The sequence below is a fragment of the Diabrotica virgifera genome, chromosome 9 (genome assembly GCF_917563875.1).
Source record: "Diabrotica virgifera virgifera chromosome 9, PGI_DIABVI_V3a".
Classification (NCBI taxonomy): Eukaryota; Metazoa; Arthropoda; class Insecta; order Coleoptera; family Chrysomelidae; genus Diabrotica; species Diabrotica virgifera.
The window spans coordinates 166,032,682-166,056,014 of record NC_065451.1 but is presented as its reverse complement, the minus strand read 5'-3'; positions in this window follow the sequence as shown (position 1 = coordinate 166,056,014).

The following is a 23,333-nucleotide window of genomic DNA, read 5'->3' as shown; positions in this document are numbered from 1 at the left end:
CGGATCCCCTTGGATATCCCACGGATATCTTGTTTAAAAATAGTCCTAGAGGTGATTGCAATACAACATTTTAAAGTAAAGAAAATAAGCTTTTTTATTCTAGAATGTATATACTTAAATGTACAAGAAAAAAAGTCATAATGAGAAAATTAAAAAAATAATCATAAAACATATCAAAAATCATTAAAAGTATAAAATCTTGAAAAAGCATAACTTGTTTAAAAATAGTCGTACGACCTTACATAGTAGACCATTTTAAAGGCAATTGACTTCTCTTTTTACTAAATGTACCATTGCATATACCTAGAAATGTGTAGAAAAAAGTAAAAGAAGTAAATTTTGAAAAATTCTATTTTGGAAACTCTAAATCCTAGAGTCTTCTACCAAACGTTATTTGAAAAAGAAAGGATGAAAGTTATTTTTCGCTGAAGCAATGCCTATACCTATATCCCTGTGGAAAGAAATTATGGGGCTAAAAACAAAATTACTTTCTTTTGTGTTTTTTTCTTGCTTTTCTTTTGAATGTATTTTTGTAAAAAAAATATTTTTGACTTTAAAATATAATATTTCGATAGTAAATTTATCCTGGAACAATTTTCATATGCGTGTCTACTTAAGTTGGAAACATATGGGACACTTTTTTATTATTAATTTTACGAAAAAAAGTTATTTTTTATAAAAAGTTCTGCATGTCCCAAAACCTAAGATGCAATCATCAGATATCAAATTTTCTCAATATTATACGAGGTATGTCAAAAAATATGAATTTCGGTCAAGGGTAAAGTACCTTTATTTCTCTCAATATCGAAAATTCTTATGATAAAAAGTTGTTTGGTATCAAAAACTAAGATCAAATATGCAATTACATGCTTCTAATTGAAAAAAAAAATTTTTTCTCAAATTTATGGATACCCAACATCGTTTTTAATTATTACAAATATGATAACTCGTTTATTATTCATTTTAGGAAAAAAAGTTATTCTTTATAAAAAGCTTTGCATGGTCTAAAATCTAAAACACAACCATGATATATCAACTTTTATTAATCTTATACGAGGTGTGTCAAAAAATATGAAATTCGCTCAAGATTATAGTACCTTTATATTTCACAATATTTCAATTAGAAGGATGTAATTGCATATTGAAACATAGTTTTTAATTCTAAACAACTTTTTTAATAACCGTTTTCAATATTGTGAAAAATAAAGGTACTTTACTCTTGAGTGAAATTCATATTTTTTTACATTCCTCGTATAAAATTAATAAAACGTGATATCTGCTGGTTGCATTTTTGGTCTTAGGACATACAGAGCTTTTTATAAAGAATACCTTTTTTTCGTAGAAGTAATAATAAAAGAGTTATCGTATGTGGAATAAATAAAAACGAAGTTAATATCAATAAATTTGAGAAAAATTTGGAAAATATTTTTTTCCAATTAGAAGCATGTAATTGCATATTTGATCTTAGTTTTTATTTCCAAACAACTTTCCTTAATAAGAATTTTCGATATTGAGAGAAATAAAGGTACTTTACTCTTGAACGAAGTTCATATTTTTTGACATACCTCGTATAATATTGACAAAATTTGATATCTGATGATTGAATCTTAGGTTTTAGAGCATGCAGAACTTTTTATAAGGAATAACTTTTTTTCGTAAAATGAATAACAAAAAAGTTTCCCATATGTTTCCAACTTAAGTAGACACGCTGTAGAAGTGTTTGTACCAAAAGTGAATGGAACTCACCCTAATTCACCCTGTGCCTAGGGACTAATTCACCCCTTTCTCAAAAACGCACCCATTTAAATGGTAGCACTCCGCGGTTTTTTTAAATATAGATGTTCGTTGACCATATGAGACAATAAAATCCCGTTAACGTTGTAGTTCCTTTTAGCTCTCTTATTTTGAACATAATCAATAGCCTAATATTGGAAAATTAAATAACGTTGGAAAACTTTATTGTTATTAAATAAATAGTATATATAATTTTGTCATATAAACTAATATTTTGTATTTAATTTTACGGTGTACCCACTGTTATTTCATTGAAGTAGCTATCGTATAAAAATCGCGTATTTGAAAGCCTTATTTCTTAACCTTTCATCTCGCAGCCTATTCATAAAGTTCATAGACTGGAGGAGTCCTTATTACGACTCCCCCGCATGGCGCTAAGCCGCCCTCTTCTCCTCCACTCACAAAGTGTCCTCTTCTGGACCGTCTGTCTTAAGTCCTCGTGCATTGTGCCGCGCGAAATGTCAATTAGAGCTAAAACGTGCTCTAGTGCTCATACGGCTCATAAGAGCGTCATCTTCGCAGCGTGTAATTGTAAAGTCACACAGACTTTGCTCGCCATGTCGTATGTAATTATAGGTGGAGGTATATTATATATGTTTGTATTGTGTGCAATGGGAATAATGGGGCTTTGATATCTTGATCAGTGGGTGTATGACTTTCGGTTTTGATTAATTCGCGTAGTGATTTTGTTCGGACGATTTATTGGGGAGACGAAAGGATATAGGCAGGAGTTGAGTACATAATTATTAAGTGCGTATTGCTTGAGGATACGAAATAATATAATTGATTTTTCTACCCTTTCATTGAGTTTTCAAAGTAATGATCAATTTAGAAGGAGTACAAATATTGCATAAGGTTTTAATTAATAACGGGTGAATCATTTTTTTGGTGGGGATATGATGTGACACTGTGCATGAATAGCGTCAACCTGACATCTTGTTTTTGTTTAGAATTGTTTGATAATTCATGATGGAAAGACATAGCCCGATGGAAGGACACAGCATCTAGAAATTATTAAGCTGTATTACGAAAATGAGGGTTCTACGAGGAATGTGTTTCGTGCACTTAGAGCAACTTATGGTGTACATAATTGGAGCGCACAATTCGTTTTACCATCAGTAAGTTTGAAACCAAGTTTTCACGTACTGAAGAAAATATAGCGGCGGTAGCGGATAGTGTACGCGAAAATATTAAAGAATCGATTCGTCGCCGTTCTCAACAGCTTGGCTTGTTGTATGCAACAAATTGGCATATTTTACGTATGGATCTTGATTTAAAAGCATACAAAATTCAATTAGTGGTAGACGTGAAGCCGACCGACTGACGTTCCAAGTCGTCACCGTTTCAGTCGATGGGCTCTTGATAAGCATTCAGAAGATCCACCGTTTTCGAAAAAAAAAATGTGTTTTAAGATAAGGCTAATTTTTGGCTTAATGGGTACGTCAATAAACAAAATGCCCATCAAAAAAATATTTAGGGTGATCAGCAACCCAAAGAGGTTCAAGAATTGTTATAACTTCTTCTTCTTTTAAAAGTGCCTATCTTCTGGAGATGTTAACGACCACATTGACCCATCTTATTCTATTTACGGCAGCTCGAAACAGATCAGTTGACGTTAGACCAGTCCACTTCCTAAGATTGGCCAGTCAGGATATACGTCTACGTCCAGGGCCTCTCTTGCCCTCAATCTTGCCTTGTAGAGTCAACTATAGCAGTCGGTATTTTTTATTACGCATAATGTGGCCAAAGTAAGCCAATTTTCTGTTCTTTACGGTGTTAATTATTTCTTTGTCATTTCTTAGCCTCTGGAGAATAGTTATATTAGTTGTGTGGTGTATATATGAGACGCTCAACATACGTCGGTAGCACCACATTTCAAACGCCTCTAACCGTTATATGGCATCTTTTGTCATTCTCCAGCTTTCAACTCCGTATAGGAGGATATTAAAGACGTACTTAACATCTAAGAATTTTTATGCGTATATTGATACTTAAAGACAAGTTGCAGAGAATCTTCCTAAGACTGTTAAAAGAGCTTCTGGCTTTTTCAATACGAGTTTTTCTTTCGTAGCTATGATCCCAAGTATCCTTAATGTTGCAGCCCAGATAGCATATTTTCTGTACTCTCTCTAGGGGTGTATTGTTTAATGTAATTTGGGCGTTTATATTGGTGTTTTTACTAATGATCATTATTTTTGTCTTCTTACAGTTTAGTTTTAGGCCGTGTTTGTTACATGCTTCTACAACATTATCCATGATCCTTTGGAGCCCCTGCGCACTATCTGCCAGCAATATTGTATCGTCTACATATCTAATATTATTTATAAGTTGTCCATTTATTGCAATACCATCTTCTGATTCGTCCAAGGCCTCTCTAAAGATGTTTTCAGAGTATATGTTAAATAATGCTGGTGACAGTATGCAACCCTGTCTGACTCCTTTTTCGACTGTGAAGATTTCGGACAGTTCATTTTCGAATCGAACTGTTGCTTTTTGTTGGAGATATAAGTTTGAGACGAGTCTTATATCCTTACCATCGAGTCCTGATGTTTTTAGGATATCGATTAGTTTTCCATGTGGGACTTTATCAAATGCCTTCTCAAAATCTATGAAACATGCATCCACATCGCAGTTGACATCCCTGGCTCTCTGGCGCTCTGTATTAGAACTTGCAAGCTGAAAAGAGCTTCCCTCGTTCCGAGTCCTGCTCTGAATCCAAATTGAACTTCACTCAGCTGTTCTTCTAATTTGGTGTATATGCGCGAGTGAATGATAGTAAGCAGTACTTTAAGTATATGGCTCATCAAACTAATTAATCTATGCTCTTCACATTTTCTAGCGTTGGATTTTTTGGGAAGTGAAATGAATATTGATAGTAGCCAGTCATTTGGTAAGTAACCAGTCTCGTATATGTTGTTGAATAACTTCGTAAGAGCTCTAATTTGGTGTGCTTCTAATGGCTTTAAAATTTCACCATGCACCTCATCAGGTCCTGGTGATTTCCCATCTTTAATCCGCTTAATGGCCATAGTTACTTCTTCGTTTGTTATTTCTGGGCCGTAGGGATTGTCTATTTCATACGGACTTCGTGTAGCATATTCGAATACATCTTGCCTATATTCTTTCCATCTTCTTAATGTATCTTCAATTGTAGTCAAAGTATGACCTTCGACGTCTACGACTATGCCTGTATTGTGTTGTCTTCTGATGTTCTGTACTTCTTTAATCTTTTTGTGCATATAGAAATCGTCATGTTTGCGTTGTAGTGTTTCAATTTCTGTACATTTTTCCATCAGCCATGCTTCTTTTGCCCCTTTTATTTCCCTTAGTATAGTCTTATGGAACTTTTTGTATTAATTGTCATTTCTACCTTTTAATTTCCTTCGCTCTTCCATCATCTGCAATATTTTATCTGTCATCCATTCTTGCTTCTTTTCTCTTTTTGATTTAAGATACTCATGCGAAAGTATGTTAATAGATATCTTCATTTCGTTCCATTGTTCTTCTATGCTACTAGGAGCGTCTTCAACTATTTTCGCAAAATTCTTATTAATCTCTGTTTTTACTTTTTCCTGGATGTTATTTTCTTTCAGTAGTTTTATATCTATCTTGGGTCTTATTTTCTTATGAATTATTTTTAGTCGTATGTTGATATTTGCAACTAACAGACTATGATGTGAGAAGACATCGGCGCCTGGATATGTTTTTGTTGAGGTGACAAAATTTCTAAACCTTTTGCTTATGTTGACAAAATCAATTTGGTTTTTTATGATTTTCCTGGGGTATCACCGGGTGCTTTCCATGTATAAAGCCTTCTTGGATGTAATTTAAAAAATGTGTTCATTACAACCATATCCGTCTCTTGGCAGAATTGTATCAGCCTTTCTCCTCTTTCGTTTCTTGTGCCAAGACCATATGACCCCACAACATTCTCGACTGTACCTTGTCCTATTTTGGCGTTGAAATTGCCCATGATGATAGTTAGCTCATGTTTTTTTGTCAGCTTCAGAGAGTTTTCTAGAGTCTGGTAGAAATTTTCTATTTCTTCTTCAGTTGATTCGGATGTTGGTGCGTATATATACCTGAATGATATTTATATTAGAGGGACTTGAATTAATCTTCAATAGCATAACTCTGTCTGATATGGGCGTAAATCCTATTACTGCTTTGACTATTTCCCTTTTTACTATCATCGCTACGCCATTTCTGTTTCTTGTTGTGTCATCTCCCGAATAATAGATATGGTATTCACCTATAATTTTTATGCCAGAATTTGGCTATCGAACTTCACTGCATCCGAAAATATCTATGTTTAGGCGAGTCATCTCTTGAATAATATTTGCTGCCTTGCCTGCTTGATACATGCTTCGAATGTTCCGTGTACCGATCTTTTTCACTTTTGGGACATTATTGGCTGACCGGGGGATTCTTAGCACACTCACCACTTTGCCCGGGACTGAGGGCCGTTTGTTTTGGGTTTTCAGCCATTGTGGTGTCCTGGGGATATTCTTATGGATCTTTAATGTTGTAGTCATCCCGTGGCTTTCCACATCTCAATGCCGTTGGCTAATTTAGTTCATCCGTCTTCGGAATCAATTTCCCAGCTCCAGGGCAATGAAGTGCCCTAACAAGTGTCGGTTCTTCCACCCGTACCTGTTGACCAACAAATGGGGGATTACTTATACCGGTAATCGTTCGGTTAGTAGAGGGTGTAGTAGAAGCAAATATAGTGGCCCGTCTGCTTTCCGAAACCTAATCGCCATTCGGGGTCGGAAGAAACAAGGGTTAGCCAAGAGAGGCTGGTAGGAACGATTAAAAGACATTTCACTCAAGACAAGTTGAAAGAAAGTAAAATGTGAAGGCCCTTATGATCCGTCAGGTGCGTTTCATAAGCGTATGAGTATTAATACATTTTGAGTTCCCGCTCATACTTCGGGGTATTGACTACAGACTGTATGGCTCGTCCAGCATGCCACAGCATGGAGGATGGGGTACACGACATTTTTACAATGTACATACTCCAACTCCACGGCCTGACCTTTTTACATCCAGCAAATTGTTATTACATCCAGCAAAAACACTTGTTTGGTCTGGTGTAAGGGCCGATGGAATCATGGGTTCATATTTTTTTGCACAGAGGCCGGCCAGAATGTTACTGTGAATGAAGACCGTTATCGCGCCATGATAACGGACTCTTTGGTGTCTGAAATTGAAGCTTGTGGACTCGACGACTTTTGGTTCCAACAAGATGGCGCTACTTGCCATACAACCTGTGAAAGTATGGCTTTATTGCGAGAACGATTCGGTGAATAATTTATTTCACTCTTCGGACCAGGGAATTGGCCGTCTAGATCCTGTAACATCACACCTATTAACAGTTTTTTTTAGTCTGCCTAAAGTCCAAAGTCTACACGAATAAACCGCTTAGGATTGAGGCCTATATTAATCGAATCATTGGTTAAATACCAATCGAAATGCTCAAACACGTCATCGAGAATTGGAACTTTAGAAGGTTTAGAATAAAGCCGAAGTCATGGATAACATTTAAAAGAAAGTATCTTTAAAAAGTATTTTTGTAAAGAATGATTCTTTTGAATAATAATAAATATTTTTAAATAAAAGTAATTTTTTTTCATTGTTTTTTCTTTTTGAGAAAAGTGGCTCTAAACTAATCACCCATTATATACATACAAAGCACCAGAAAGAGAATAGGTATTTACAAAGTCTTTTTAATAGCATGAATAAATTTTCAAAAAAAGTCAGTAAAAGAATTATCAATTTTCCATATCTAAAATACTTATTATACAGTGAGTCCGAAAAGATTGGTCATAAATTATAACACAGATTCTGGGGTCAAAAATAGGTTGATTGAACCTCACTTACCTCTATACAATAGTGCACACAAAAAAGTTACAGCCCTTTGAAATTACAAAATGAAAATCGATTTTTTTTTTCATATATCGAAAACTCTAGTGATTTCTTATTGAAAATGGACATGTGGCAAGAACATCTTAAAAAAACAACAGTGAAATTTGTACACCCATTAAAATTTTATGGGGTTTTGTTCCCTAAAACCCCTCCAAACTTTTGTGTACGTTAGAATTAAATTAATATTGTGGTACCATTAGTTAAACACAATATTTTTAAAACTTGTTTGCCTCAGTATTTTTTCGATAAGCGAGTTTTCAGCGAGATGCGGCTCCTTTTTTAATACGTTTACATAAAATTTTTATGGTGGTTTCTTTCTTTTAAACCCCCCAAATGTTGTGTAGGTTCCAATTAAACTATTATTGCGGTACCATTAGTTAAACACAGTGTTTTTAAAGCTTTTTTGCTTCTTAGTATTTTTTCGTATTTTTTCAATAAGGCACCTTTTATTGAATATGGCACCTCTTGTTTAATATGGTTCAAAATATTATTAAAAATGTAAATTATAAATACATTTTTATATTATTACAGGGCCCTACAATCGTACTTAACCATATAATATGTGGTGGATTTGACAAATATTCAAAAGATTTCGAAAACAATTGGCTGTTCGAGAAAGTACTATGAGGACAAAAGCTTTTACATACATTGGGTTTACCTAATGGTACCGCAATAATAGTTTAATTGTAATAGTACACAAAAGTTTGGGGGGCTTTAAGGGAACAAAACCCCCATAAAATTTTTATGGGGTGCACAAATTTCACTATAATTTTTTTGTATGATATTATTCCCATAAGAATACCACATGTCCATTTTCAATAAAAAATCTCTAATAGTTATCGATATATTGGAAGAAATCGAAATTATTTTATAACTTTAAAGGGCTGTAACTTTTTTATTTGCACATTTGTACTAAGGTAAGTTGTCAGAAACAACGCATATTGCCTACTAGGCACAGCTCTGTAGGAGATAACAAAAAGGAATATGACATTTGAAGTAAAGAGACGAATGAGATTCCTTTGTTTCATTATCCTGTAAAACTAAGTACATTTTGTTAAAACAGTTTAGATTTTAGAGCTTAAACCAACACCTTGGCGTTCACTGACGGTGCGAAGAAACTTCTTTGTAGCAATAAAATAGTAGCAATGGAATTCTCGACCTTATACGGCAGGAAATTAAATATGAAAATTGTCCTTCACATAACATTTCGAACATTTGTACTTATGTGTGAATAGATCGAACTATAAATATTTAATATTTACGAAATGACAATTTTAATCAAATTCAAACTTGGGGTCCTTTTTTGAATTATTTTATGTTAGATAAATTAAATTATGCAAAAATTTATATTGTTTGTGTCAATAAGGATACCTTAAGGTAGCCCAAAGTAATACAGACTAAATTGTTAGGGGTTTAACAATAAAATTATAGCCCAAAGGTTTAAAATAGAACAAAATAAAGGGTTTACCAATAAAATTAGTGCAGGGGTGCTTTTAAGCAGCCCAAAAAATCTTTATGATTATTTGACCTGCCTCTATTTTCCAGAGGTACTCTACAGTAGTCCAGAAGTTTAGAATAGAACAAAATATATTAGTTTAACTGCTTTTGTAAATTTTACTTCGATTTCACGTTACAAGCAAGTTTACTTGCACTAAATTATTTGTTTGGTTTTGTGTTCAAACAATAAAACTAGAGCAGAGGTATTTTTTAGTAGCCTAGACAATCTTTATGATCATTTTGTCTGCTTCTATTTCTCAGAGGTATTTTTACAGTAGCCCAGCAGTTTGGAATACAATAGAATTATATTTATTTCACTACTTTTTTTGTAAAAGTTTTTTGTTTGGTTTGTCTTCAAACAATAAAATTACAGCAGAGGATACTTTTTAGCAGCCCAGACAATATTTATGATTATTTTATCTGCTTCTATTTCTCCGAGGTACTTTAATGTAGCCCAGAAGTTTAGAATACAATAAAATGTATTTATTCAACTACTTTGTGCACATTTTGCCTAGATTTCATATTACGAGGGTAGTAAGTTTACTGCTTACATTAAATGTTTGTTTGGTTTGTTCTCAAACAATAAAACTAGAAGAGGGTACTTTTTTTAGTAGCCCAGAAAATCTTTATTTTGAGCTACTCCTATTTAGCAGAGTTACTTATAGTAGCCCAGAAGTTTAGAATAGAATAAAATATATTTAACTACTTTTTGCACATTCTGCATTGATTTTTATCGTCTACATTGATATTACAAAGTTAGTAAGTGTACTTACAATAAATTTTTGTTTGGTTTTGTCAAAAATATTAAACAAAGATACAAAATCGGCTTTATTAAGTCATCTCGAAGTCATTACGAAGCCACAAAAGACCACTGTTTATCCAAAGACTGTACCACAAAGCCAAGCTGCTGTTTCCACTCAGCATCCATCAAGAGTTCTTTCAGAATCTAGCAACGTTAATCAGCAGCGTTTAAACTTCAATCCAACCTTGAGCAGACCAAGATTTGGACAAAGTCAGTACTCAAATCACCCTCTACTAGCATCGAGATACAAACAATCGAACAGACAGCAGTACCAAAAGCAAATGAGAACAACCAGGATGTCATACTAAAGGTCAACAAAAATTAATAGGGTAATATGGCTAACTGTATTAAAATATGGAAAGGGATTACTTCAGATAAGAAAGTTTTAAGTTGGGTCTAAGGTTTTAATATTTTATTTAAAACAACGCCCTCTGAAGAGAGAGCACCAAAAGTTCTCATAGACCCAAACTGGTCGTATGACAAAAAAAAAAAAAAATTACTTGAAAAGTAATTAAAAATTACTATTTCTCCTTCTTCACATACAAAAGGACAATTTATTTTTCGTAGTTTTTTGTGCCCAAAAAGGACGGAAATCAGAGATTTTGTTTTGAATTTAAAACAATTGAATTGCTTTATAGAAGCCACATATTTTAAGCTTGAAGACTATAATAGGTCAGTGCTCAAGCTTATTTTCAAGGGTTATGGCAAAAGTTTCCCATTTTGCTATTCCTGTTCATTAAAATTCTAAAAAATATTTAAAATTTAAGTACAGAACTTTTTTATATTAATTAAATTGTTTACCGTTTGGTTTGAATAATATCTCGGCTTTTATATTTACAAGAACTTTAAAATCAGCCCTAAATAATCTAATAACAGGAGGCTTTACTTTTGTCAATTTTTTAGAGGACCATTTACCAATTTCAAAATCATATTTAAAATGTAAAGAAAATATTGTTTAAACATTTTCTATGTTTTTTTTCTGCTTGGGATTTACTATAAATAAAAAAAAAAGAAAAGTATACTTTCACCCACACAAAATATAACTTTTCTTGGTTTTACGTTTGATTCGAACCTGATATATTTTGCACCTGCTGACAAAAAAAAAATCTAATAGTATTCAGAACATCAAAAATAAAAGTACATGTAAAATAAGATCATTTGCAGCCTTAATCGGTCAGTTTGTAACAGTTCGTCCATTTATGGAAGTTCAATATGGAAAATTATACTAAAAATATATATATATATATAAATAAATAAAAAAGAAAAGTAGCCTCTTTCCTAAACTAATAGTTATAACACTAAAATGACCATACCTAAATACTTAAAAACGATTACAATTGGTGGTTAAATAACATACCAATTAGTGAGCAAAATATAAAATAATCCAATTATATACTTGAAATATTTTGCGATGCATATATCTTTTAGCATGGCGGGTATGCTGCATTGATAACAAAACTCATGGTTTTTGGAGTCATGAACAACAACTACATATAAATGTACTTCAGTTACTAGCAGCATATATTGGCTTGAAATCCTTTTTCAACGAATATAGGAATTGTAACATTTTGCTAGGAATAAATAACGCAACAGCTGTGTCTTGCATTAACAAGATGGGTAGTGTACAGTACTCAACATTTGCAGATAAGTTTAATAATTCTGTGAAAATAGGAATTTAAAAATTATTTTTGCATCTATAACAGTAAAAAAAACAAAAAAAAATGCTTTTGCCTGACTCGGAATCAAGATCTTTAAAAATAGAAACAGAGTAGGTATTCTTTAAGTGATAATTGTGTTACTATAATTTTTGAGCAGCTTCTTATTCCAGAAATCGATATGTTTGCCACATATCCTAAAAAAAAATGTACAAGGTATGTAATTTTGAATCCTGACCCCGGATCAGAGAAAGCCAATGCCTTAACTCTAGATTGGCATGGATTTAAATTTTATGTTTTTCAGCCTTGGTACACAACCTTTGACCACCACACCTTACACAACCAAAAAGATAATTATGGACCTGATAAAAATTTAATCTAGAATTTTTTTTGGGGCTTTTATATCCAGGACATCCTGTGGGTTTCCATATTCTTGTCAGGCAAGCTTTTTAAGAAAAGGCATTCCTGAGGATTCCATCCCATCTATTACAACAAATCACTAAATCTGTTGATACAGTTTTCAAGAGATGGTGACGGTTTAGTATAAAATAATAACCATTTTGCTTATAAATTATCAAATTTTAATTTTATTAAATCTATCGTAGAACAGGATTATAATTATAGCTCGTATAAACATTCACAGTGCTGCATTGGCGTTGATAGAAGATATCCTAGAATATTATAAAAACATTTTTAAATTTTTTTTACAAATGTATATATAACCTCAAACCATAATTGCCCAAATATTAATTAACTTGGGACCCTCTACCAGTATTACTTTATTTAGAAACATTATTTCGTCTCAAAAGCCTTTCCCTGAAAGATCTTACTTACAAACTTGTAATGTTGATTGCACTCACTTCAGTTCAGAGGTTGCAAACCCTGTACCTAATAAAAATTCAGAATATTTTCATGGATCAAGATAAAATTAACATTTTGATATAACATAGGATAAAGACTTCCCCAAAAAATAATAATAATAATAATAAATAAACAAATATCAACCTATTTAAAACAAAAAACACAGTTGAGGGTGTTTAGAGATTTCTAAAACATTCGTCCTCAATCGGAAGACAATTTGTTTATAACTAAAAACAAAAAAAAAAAGAGACGTATAAAGCAACATCTACCCAGGCGTTGAGTAGATGGATATAACATTTTTTTAAATTAAAAATATAGACACTAATATTTTTAAAGTGTATAGTGTCAGACATGCATCTACCTCAGCGGGAGTTAGAACTGGATTATAGAAGATATTAGAGAGACGGCGAGATGGACAGAAAATTCTCAAGTATTCAATATTTTTTATAATAAACCTCTAGCAAAAGATTACGGACTCTTTGCAAAACCGTATTGTCTGGTGAGTCCATGTAATTGTATATAATTGTAATTATATTACATGTGTAGGTTACTAATATTAGTAAGAACATTAATTTTCTTATTATGTTTATTTGTACCTGGTTGAAGGTACACATCTCATATAATTAAAATATAAACATGAATCTTAATTAATAATTGCTCTAATATGTTAGTTAGGTATACATATGGATAAATTTTGTGTAAAGTTTCTAAAAAAAAATTGCTAAGTACTATTCATTTTTGGATTGCAATGTACTTTTGTTTATTTATCGCACAATATTGTTTAATCTTTCAACAGCCTACCATAAGTACAAATGTTCGAAATGTTATGTGAAGGACAATTAATTGATTGGTTGACTTACCTGTTAAGGAGGGACAATCATAATTGTCCTATCTTACATTTCGAACATTTGTACGCTCCCCCCCATTGATTCTTTTGAACCCACCCATGTCTTGTGCGATAAAAATAAAATAAAAATAAAAAAAAACAGTGATGCGCGGACGTCGCTTGTCAAGAAGCTTAATAATCTTCTTTTTCTTCTTCTGCTTCTTTAAACTGTGATCAGCGGCCCGAAAAGACCACTACCATAAGTACAAATGTTCGAAATGTAAGATAGGACAATTATGATTGTCCCTCCATAACAGGTAAGTCAACCAATCAATTAATTATCCGCCTAATAATGTTTAAAATGTAACTGTGATTCCATGATATTCCCTTAATAATTGCAAAAAGTCTGCTCTAACTGCAGCTACGAGCGCTAATTTAAATGAAAAACTTTCGGATCCCCTGAAAAGAGATAATCCTCTGAAATTATTTTAGATCAGATCGTTATGATACCAAGCACGAAAAAGAAAACAGAAGAGGTGTTTGCCTACAAACCGAAAAGTCTACTTCGAATTCTTTCCAAGGTTTTTTAGAAGATTTATATTAATGACTAAAAACTATAATAGAGGAAAAGAAGAAAATCTCAGATCACCAATTCGGGTTCCGCAATAAACACGGGGCATTAGAACAAGTTTAAAGAGTGGTAAATCAAATCAATAACGACCTGAATAGTAAACTATATTGTTCAGCAGCTTTTTCCGATATATCTCAGGTTTTTAAAAAGGTGTGGCATGAAGGATTGCAAGTTGAACTAAAGTAGCTACTGCTACACCCACTTCCAACTTCTAAAATCACAACTGGCAGATAGGCACTTTAAAATAAAACGTGGAAGTGAATATACAGAGTTGCATCCAATAAGTTCAGGATTTCCACAGGGTAGCGTTGCCTGGAGGACCGATCCTGTATGCTACTGTCGAGACATTTGCTGACGATACAGCAAATTTGGCGTCCCACACTAGGGATGGGAAAAACGTACCGGTTTAAACCTAAAACCGGTTTTTTTACTCCGCAATAACCGGTTTTACCGGTTGTTTTTTGTCCAGGTTATAACCGGTTTTTTCTTTTTAAATTAAAAACCGGTTATTAGGTTTTTACGGTGATTAGGATTAGGTTAGGTATTATTTCGGATCCCAATCATAATTATTATTCTCAAGTAATTATTCCAAACAAAACCATAATTCAAATTTTATTTTATTTTATAAAAAACAAAAGCAAACTGAAAGTGCAATCTCACATCAGCCAGAAACAATTATTAAGTTTTATTATAATTATAATATTTCCTCGAAAAGGTATTTGTAATCATAATATTTACATAAGAAGTGATCTGGTTGAATTAGACGCAAACATAATCTATTTTTCACACTTAACTCTTGACATTGAAAGTGGGTGAATGACTTCTTCTGATTACCAAAAATAATGCTCTGACTATGAATATCGAATTACTGATTACGAATACGAATCTCCAACAATTTCGCTACGTTTTCAAAACGATACACTCATACAGAAAGTATTAAATGACTTCTGACAAATATACAAACGTGTTAAAAGTAATACATGTCCTTTCGATAGTACTAATTTTAATCATATTGATATCGAGTCGAATGGAGTATCGCAAACTAAAGTGTATTGTAAATATAATTTTGTAACCTATTGGATTCAAAAAACCGAAAACCAGTTTTTCCAAAAACCGGTTTTTTTTGGCCGGTTATAACCGCCAGGTTAAACCGTAAGCAAAAAAAAACGGTATAACCGAAAACCGGTGTTTTGTCAAAAACCGCCATCCCTATCCCACACTAAGCCAACATCAGCCTCTTGAAACCTGCAAACTAGTATAAACAAGGTCCTAAACTGGATAAAATATGCCGCAATAAAGCAAATGGATTGAAATTAACACACATGATGTTTACCCTCCTCAGAGAAACGTGCCCTCCTGTTAAGTTTATTAATTGTCAACTTCCAAAATCTGATAGTGCCAAATACCTCGACATGCACCTGGTCGACAATTGCCTTTGATAAAACACATATTCACTAAGCGCAAGCAACTTAGCCTCAAACTAAGAAACATGTATTGGCTCATCCGTCGCACATTATAACTCTTATTAAACAATAAAATAAATTAAACAGAACAATCTTGAGACCTGTGTAGAACTACGGCATCCAGATGTGGAGAACTACGGCATCCAGATGTGGAGAACTACTAGCAAATATTGCTCTTGCAGAGGTTCCAAATGCTCTATACTACGTTAATAATAAAATTGTTTAGAATGATGTACATACTTTTAGAATCTTTCAAAGAAGCTATATATCGTTTTATTGTCAACTATTTATAATGAAGGAGTATCAGTGAACCTAAATCGGTTAGCTGTCTAACTGAGCGCTCGCGATGCTAATGAAATCCGTAAGCTAAAACGTCTACTACCATCGGACCTTTCTATATCATCATTTAATCTTCGTGTGTACACTGCTGGACATAGATCTCCCTCATAATTTCCCATCTATTTTTGATCTTGTGCCTCTTGCATCCAATTCTTATGACAGCGTTTTAGATCATTAGTCCAACGTGTTGGTGGACGACCTCGGCTACTGTAGGTATCCTCTCTTGGTCTCAATTCCAGTATCTGCTTTATCCATCTGTTATCTGTCATTCGGACTACGTGACCTGCCCAGTTCCATTTCAGTGTTGCTATTCCCTCTACTGCATCAGACACTTTTGATCTTTGTCGTAGCTGACGGTTTGGGATCTTGTCTCGTAGTGAAACGCTATAATCGATATCGAAGGTCAGCTAATACTATGGACTGAATATATAAAGGAATTATTCGATGATGAAAGATGCGAACTAGAAACGCTAAATGACATAAGCGGTCCTCCAATAACTAAGGAAGAAGTGCAGTACACTATAAAGAACGCAAAAAATTGCACGGCGATCGGACCAGATGGAATTTACGAAGAAACACTAAAGCTTTTAGGTACCGAGGGCATTAAGATACTTACGAAATTATTCAACTTAATCTACGAAAGCGGAAAAATTCCTAAAGATTGGGTTAAATCCTCATTTATTGTACTAGCAAAAAAACACAGAGCCACAAAATGCAGCGACTATCGCACCATCAGCCTAATGAGTCATGTATTGAAAACTTTTCTCAGAATAATTCATTAAAGAATATATCGAAAAATTGAGGAAAAAATCTCAAATACTCAATTCGGTTTTCGCTGTGGCCTTGGAACGCGTGATGCACTATTCTCAACCCAAGTTTTAATTCAAAGATGCAAAGATGGAAATCATGACGTTTTCATGTGCGCGATTGATTTTGAAAAGGCCTTTGATAAAGTTCGCCATGAAAAAATGCTACATATTCTCAAGACTACCGGTCTGGACGGTAGGGACATTAGAATAATCGCAAATTTGTATTGGGGCCAGGATGCATGTATTAGGGTTGGTAATCAGTGCTCTGAAGAAGTAAAAATGAAGCGTGGAGTTCGACAAGGCTGTATATTGTCACCAATGTTGTTTAATCTTTTCGCTAAAACAATCTTAAATGAAGTGTTGGAAAACGCAAAAGAGGGCATACTCATTAATGGTATGCTCATGAACAATATCAGATACGCAAATGACACCTTGTTAGTGACAGGATCAATTGAGCGTTATTGAACCGAATGGTGGCGTTCTGTGCGATATATGGACTCAAACTCAACGCAAGAGAAACAAAGTTTATGGTTATTAGTAAACAAGCAGCCGTAAATAATAATAACTATAAGGTAACAATCGGTAATGACTACTCAATGGAATGAGTAAGTAATCTTGCATATCTGGGTACTCATATTAATGAAAGCTAGAATCCTAGTACAGAAATAAAAAGTAGTATTGCCAAAGCAAGAACAAGTTTTATGAAATTTAAGAAAATCCTGTGTAGTCATGATCTAAATTTGGAACTTTGCATAAGAATGGTTCGATGTTATGTATTCCCAGTACTACTTTACGGGGTTGAAGCATGGACCCTGACAGAATCGCTTTTAAAAAAACATAAAAGCATTTGAGATGTGGGTCTACCGCCGTATTCTGAAGATCAGTTGGATAGAAAGGGTCACAAACGAAGGTTTTTCAAAGTTTGAATAAAAGTTTCGAAGTAGTGAACACGGTTAAAAGGCGCAAATTGGAATACTTTGGTCATATAATGCGTCACCCAGAAAAATATGACATACTTCACCTTGTCATGCAAGGTAAAATAATGGGAAAAAATTTGTGGGCCGCCGTACAACTTCTTAGCTCAAAAACCTACGCCAATGGTTTGGGAAAACTAGCACTGAACTATTTCATGCGGCTGTAAATAAGACAGTGATTGTTAATATGCTGGATAACATGAGAGCCAAAGATCGACAAGCGGTCTCGGCACTTTAAGAAAAAGAAGTCGATTTGAAAATATGGTTTATCGTGCCGAAGTCTGCCCAAGTTAGTCTAATACGACGGAGAAGCTAAGCGGTTTGGTTACCTTTTCCTAAGCGAATCTCATGACCTAGGTAATAGGACATTACCTGGTCTAAGTAGGATAATTTATGCATTATACCACTGAGTCAGTGTTACTGTTTTCTGCAGATATATAGTGAATACTTTGGCAATGACCAAATCACCAAGTGAAAGGTTCTTGCCAAACTATCTACATCACGCAGACTTTAGTTTAGAATTTAAGGCAAATGCTGATCAGATTCATTGTCAGAAAAACGTTTATTTTCTACTGGCAGGTATTTTTGTAGACATCTCTGTAGGAGATAATAAAAAGGAATATTGCATCTGCAGTAAAAGACGAAAAAGATTCTTTGTTTCATTACTGTATAATTACTAAGTACATTTTGTTAAAATAGTTTATATTTTAGCGCTTAAATCAACACCTCGATGTTCACGTTCACTGACGACGGTACGGAGAAACTTCTTTGTAGCAATAAAACAGTAACAATGGAATTCTCGACCTTATGCGGCAGCAAATTAAATATGAAAATAATCCGCCTAATTATGTTTAAAATGTAACTGCGATTCCGTGATATTCCCTTAATAATGGCAAAAAGTCTCCTTTAACTGCAGCTACGAGCGCATAGCTAATAATTTAAGTGAAAAACTTTCGGATCCCCTGAAAAGAGATAATCCTCTGAAATTATTTCACAGATTTGAAACACTCTGCTTTCGCTAAACTTTTAATTAATATGAAAGTCACATTTTTATTCACTTATTAGCGGTTTCTGTAATTTCGTTTTATTTCCATAAAATTTAAAATTTCAAACAGTCTAATTGCAAGAACGCATCTGGAAACTGGAGCAGCCCCAAGGTAACTAAACAAAAAATTGGAGTTTGGTTATGCGTATTTAATTAAGGCCGGAAAATGAACCTCTGGCGATTTGGAAAAACCATTACAAGTTAAGGTTTTATCCCTCTATTTTCAATATTTTTTCAGCTGCTAAAATTGAAGTTTGCAAATGTTTTGATTTTGGTTGGATTTAAACAAGGTATATGGACAGACGCACCAACCACAGAAAATAAACAACAGAGAATCCGATGCAAAAAATCTGGTAAATAACATTGTTCAATTTTTCGCATGTGAAAAAGAATATTATATTGTTCACTGTATCAAATCCTAAATCATTACTTACTCCAATCCTTATTAATAATTTCTACTACTGACTCTACCCCATTCCTTTAAAAATACAGACATTTTAAACAATGCAAACAAAAAACTCTCTCTCTCTCTCTCTCTCTCTCTCTCTCTCTCTCTCTCTCTCTCTCTCTCTCTCTCTCTGGTTTTTATTCTCAAAAAGAACACACATAGTCCATTAAAATGTTCCATTTAATTAAGCCCTACCTTGCATTTGTTATAGGAGTCAATTCTATTTTTTTAATGTGTAGGGGGGATCAGTAGAAACTTAAGTTCAAGATTTTGGGGTCGCCACCCTTGTCCCCCGGCCGCCATCTTGGAAAAGGGGTGCAAAGGGGTTTCGCGCTATATCTCATAAACTACTAACCCTATGGAAAAATTAATAAATATAAAATGTAACTAATTAAATTTTGTACAATTTTGTTTCTATTACATTTTATCGTCAAGTGTCCAACAAAAAAGATGTGAACAAAAATAAGTAACAATTTTTTCTTTAACTTTCTTTTGGAGGTTATAACTTTTTTTCAGTTCATTTTACAATAAAATAATATTATAGCAATTTTGTAGAGGATTTTTCAGCGAACAATTTTCACTATAAAGTTGTTTAATTTTAATTATTTTTCTAGGTTTTACAGCGCTCCAAACTTGACCAGATTCTAGAATGCTCATAGGGATACAATAAAAACAAAACGTTAGGTTTACTTTTCTATTTTAATATTATTTTATTCATACAATTTATTATGATTTTAACATTCCTATGCTATTATTTATCTATTTTTGGCCTTTCTCCCCACTATAAAACTTAGAACCTTGAGCATATGTAGAAAAGCCCCAAGAAGTTGTTTGAGGACAAATTCGCCGGTCCAGAAGAAGAATGACACAACCGCAAATTACAAAACTTTTCAGAAGGACAAAAACGATTTTTAAATATTTAAAATAGGGATTAAATGAAGAGTAATCGTCTAAGAGCATCGGTATGGCGTTTGTTTTTTGACAACGATGGCTTTTATTTTCATCGATATTGGTTCGAATTTCATTATCTTAATTTAACCGCCCCATTTTCAACTGCGTCATTATGCATCTGAAACAAGGTCTAACATAGCGCATATTTCAGTAACGACGCAACTACCCTATACTTGATCAGCACATTTTTACAGTTCGGTCTTTTTGTATATCTTTACATAGTATTTTAAAAGTTATTTGCGCAATAAACATGAATTCACAAAATTTGCAGTTACGTCATTTTTCTTCCGTACCGGACTGAATATCTGCTTGCTATTACTTTTATTATTAAAATTTATCCTAGGTGGCGAAGCAGTCGGTCCCCCTCTACGTAACTTATTCTTAGAGGTGTGCTACCTATTTGGCCACGTGCAGTCGTATTAAAAATTGTGAAAAGTATTTTGAGTTTTATAGTTAATACTATTGAGAGTCTTGTGGGTAAAATTTATATTTTTGTGATTAGATAAGCATTTTGTGTTTTTTGTAAGAGCGCATCATGAGTGGTGGTTATTTTATTTGTAAGAAACCTCTGGGGAAAATTATTTGTCAGTTATAAAGTCGAGCCATATTTACTCACGGTTGTCGGCGAACATTTTTCGTCTCTTTATATGGCAGAAATAATTTTTGTGAGCGGCCGTGGGTAACGGCATAAACGCTGGCCTCATACGCCAGTAGACGTGGGTTCGATCCCTGCCAAAGACAAACCATTTTCATTTCCAATAATGACACGAGCCGTCTCACCGTGCCTCGGAGAGTACGTTAAGCCGTCGGTCCCCCTGGGCTAGTGTACATCGACACTAGTTACTTGAAACATGGTTAAAGATGTAATTGGCGCTGGAACTATCCGAAAGGATCTCCCCGGCAAAAATGCCATACGATATTATTATTATTATGGCAGAAATAAAGATGATTCTCTGGAAGCCCTGAGCTGAGATACAAACGATTCGCTAAAACAGTGACAAAAAAATGCATTTAATCTCTTAAGATGCAGCCCGTTTCCACAGACTCCGAGTGTATCACCAGATTCAGTCATGGCTCGTTAAACATTGTGATCCAGAAAATTAAGGCTGGAAAAAAAATTAAAAATTTTGAACACCAATCGAAACTTCCACGCCTCCATTACCCCCGAGCTTATGAAATTCATATTTAGCAGATGCAATGGAAACTGGAAGTGCATGTGGTTTCCGAAAAGCAGACCTTAAATGTTCAGCAGTGTGCCTCTATTGTGATGCTGAAAGTTGCAGCAACATCGTGGACATATCAACATTAATTATTGAGACGAAGTAGTTTTCAATCCTAATAGTAAATTATTAATATTGAAAATATTAAAAATATTACTAAAAGATTTTTAAATTGAAAACTTATTGGTACACTTTCCTGGTGACACCTCCAAGACTTCTACAATTTGCAAGTCAAATGGATGCTGCAGTGAAGACGAGAGGGAAGGAATTCTACACTATGCAATTCACATCCCCCGTCTGCAGCTGGTAAAGTTCCAACGGAAAAATGCACCTAGTTACTCTACGGAGTAATACGACTATAAAATAAAAATAAAAATGTATACCATTTTTATTCAGTTGCAATTCGAAGGCAAAACAATCTTACTTTTCAATTAGAATACGGAGTGCAGTCCAGTCCCTTGAATCGCGATTTTCGGCACTTATTGGAGCCTTCATCGGAAGGAACGTAGGCACTGTTCTCCATATTTTAACTGATTCGTATCGAGAGGTTTTTCCACCCATTGCAACTGAAGTGATGATAGTAGGTGGCTAGCGCCATCTGGCATTGAAAGACGAAGTAGTTTTCAATCCTAATAGTAAATTATTAATATTGAAAATATTAAAAATATTACTAAAAGATTTTTAAATTGAAAACTTTAAAAATGGTATACATTTTTATTAATTATTGAAGAAAATGAATTGGTAGATGAATTACCGACAATGGCGCCAACTCCAACTCTCATTATACCACAAAAATTCACCTCGGATACTGATTCAGATCCTGACTAGCAGCGTGGACCATCGAAAAAAATGAAAAAATAATAACTATGATAGATCTTTTTCAACATATAATAATAAATAATATTATTTTGTCTAGAAATTGTCCATGGATTAGGCCTATTGGGGCGAACACACAAAAAACGCGCCTCCAGGCTCTACCTCAAAGGTGGTCGGGAAAAGGGTCAAAAATAGCTTAATAATAGCATAGGAATGTTAAAATCATAATAAATAAATATATAGATAGAAAAGTAAGCCCAAAGTTTTGTTTGTATTGTATTCCTATGAGAATTCGAGAATCTGGTCAAGTTTGGAGCGCTGTGAAACCTAGATAAATAAATAAAATTAAATAATTTTATAATGATAATTGTTCGTTGAAAAATCCTCTATAAAATCGCTATGATGTTATTTTATTGTAAAATGAACGTAAAAAAGGTTATAACCTCCAAAAGGAACTTCTTACAAAATTTTCTTTTATTTCTGTTTATAACTTTTTTGTTGGTCTCTTGATGATAAAAAGTAATAGATATACAATTGAAGAGCTTATTGCAACATAATGGTAAGCCACAATTCTACAGAATTCTCTTTTATTGCATTATGTATTTGAAGAAACCTATGTTAAGCCATATAAAAATTATTTGGCGATTACTGCAATAGATGGCGGAGTTATTGCTGTATCGTGTTTATACAATCGCCCATTTCTGTTCACTTTTTCGCGTAGAACGTGGTAAGCCACATTAAAATGGCGCCGACATCAGGTGCACGTGCTGAATTAAGAGCGGTTTTAAGCGAAAATAGCAGTTTAAATGTCAATTTTATTGATGATAGGGATGACAGTGTAGCAGACAAAGACCATAAGCCCAGTGGCGATGATTTTCCGTCTCAATCTAGTGAGGTAAGCTTTATTTTCTGATTTTTTGGCTTACCATGTTTTTGCACAAAAATATTCATATATATTACATGGAACAATATGGTATGCCATGTGGCTTATCGAGTTATTGATATAAAATTTTTGAAATATTCGCAAATTCTAGAGTGTAATACAGTCTCTTTTTGTTGTTCTAGGATGAATTGCAGGAACCAATACCCAGGCTTTTTAAAGATAAGGAGGTTAATTCAGAGAAGAAAAAACCAACAAGATGGAGACAACGAAATGAGGAACACTATGATCGAAATGAAAGAAAAAGAAGCCGTAATTTAGGACAGCAGTATACTTCTAAGAAAACCAAGACGATTATTAGTTCACGTGAAATTGGCGAAGAAAATTCCGTTTT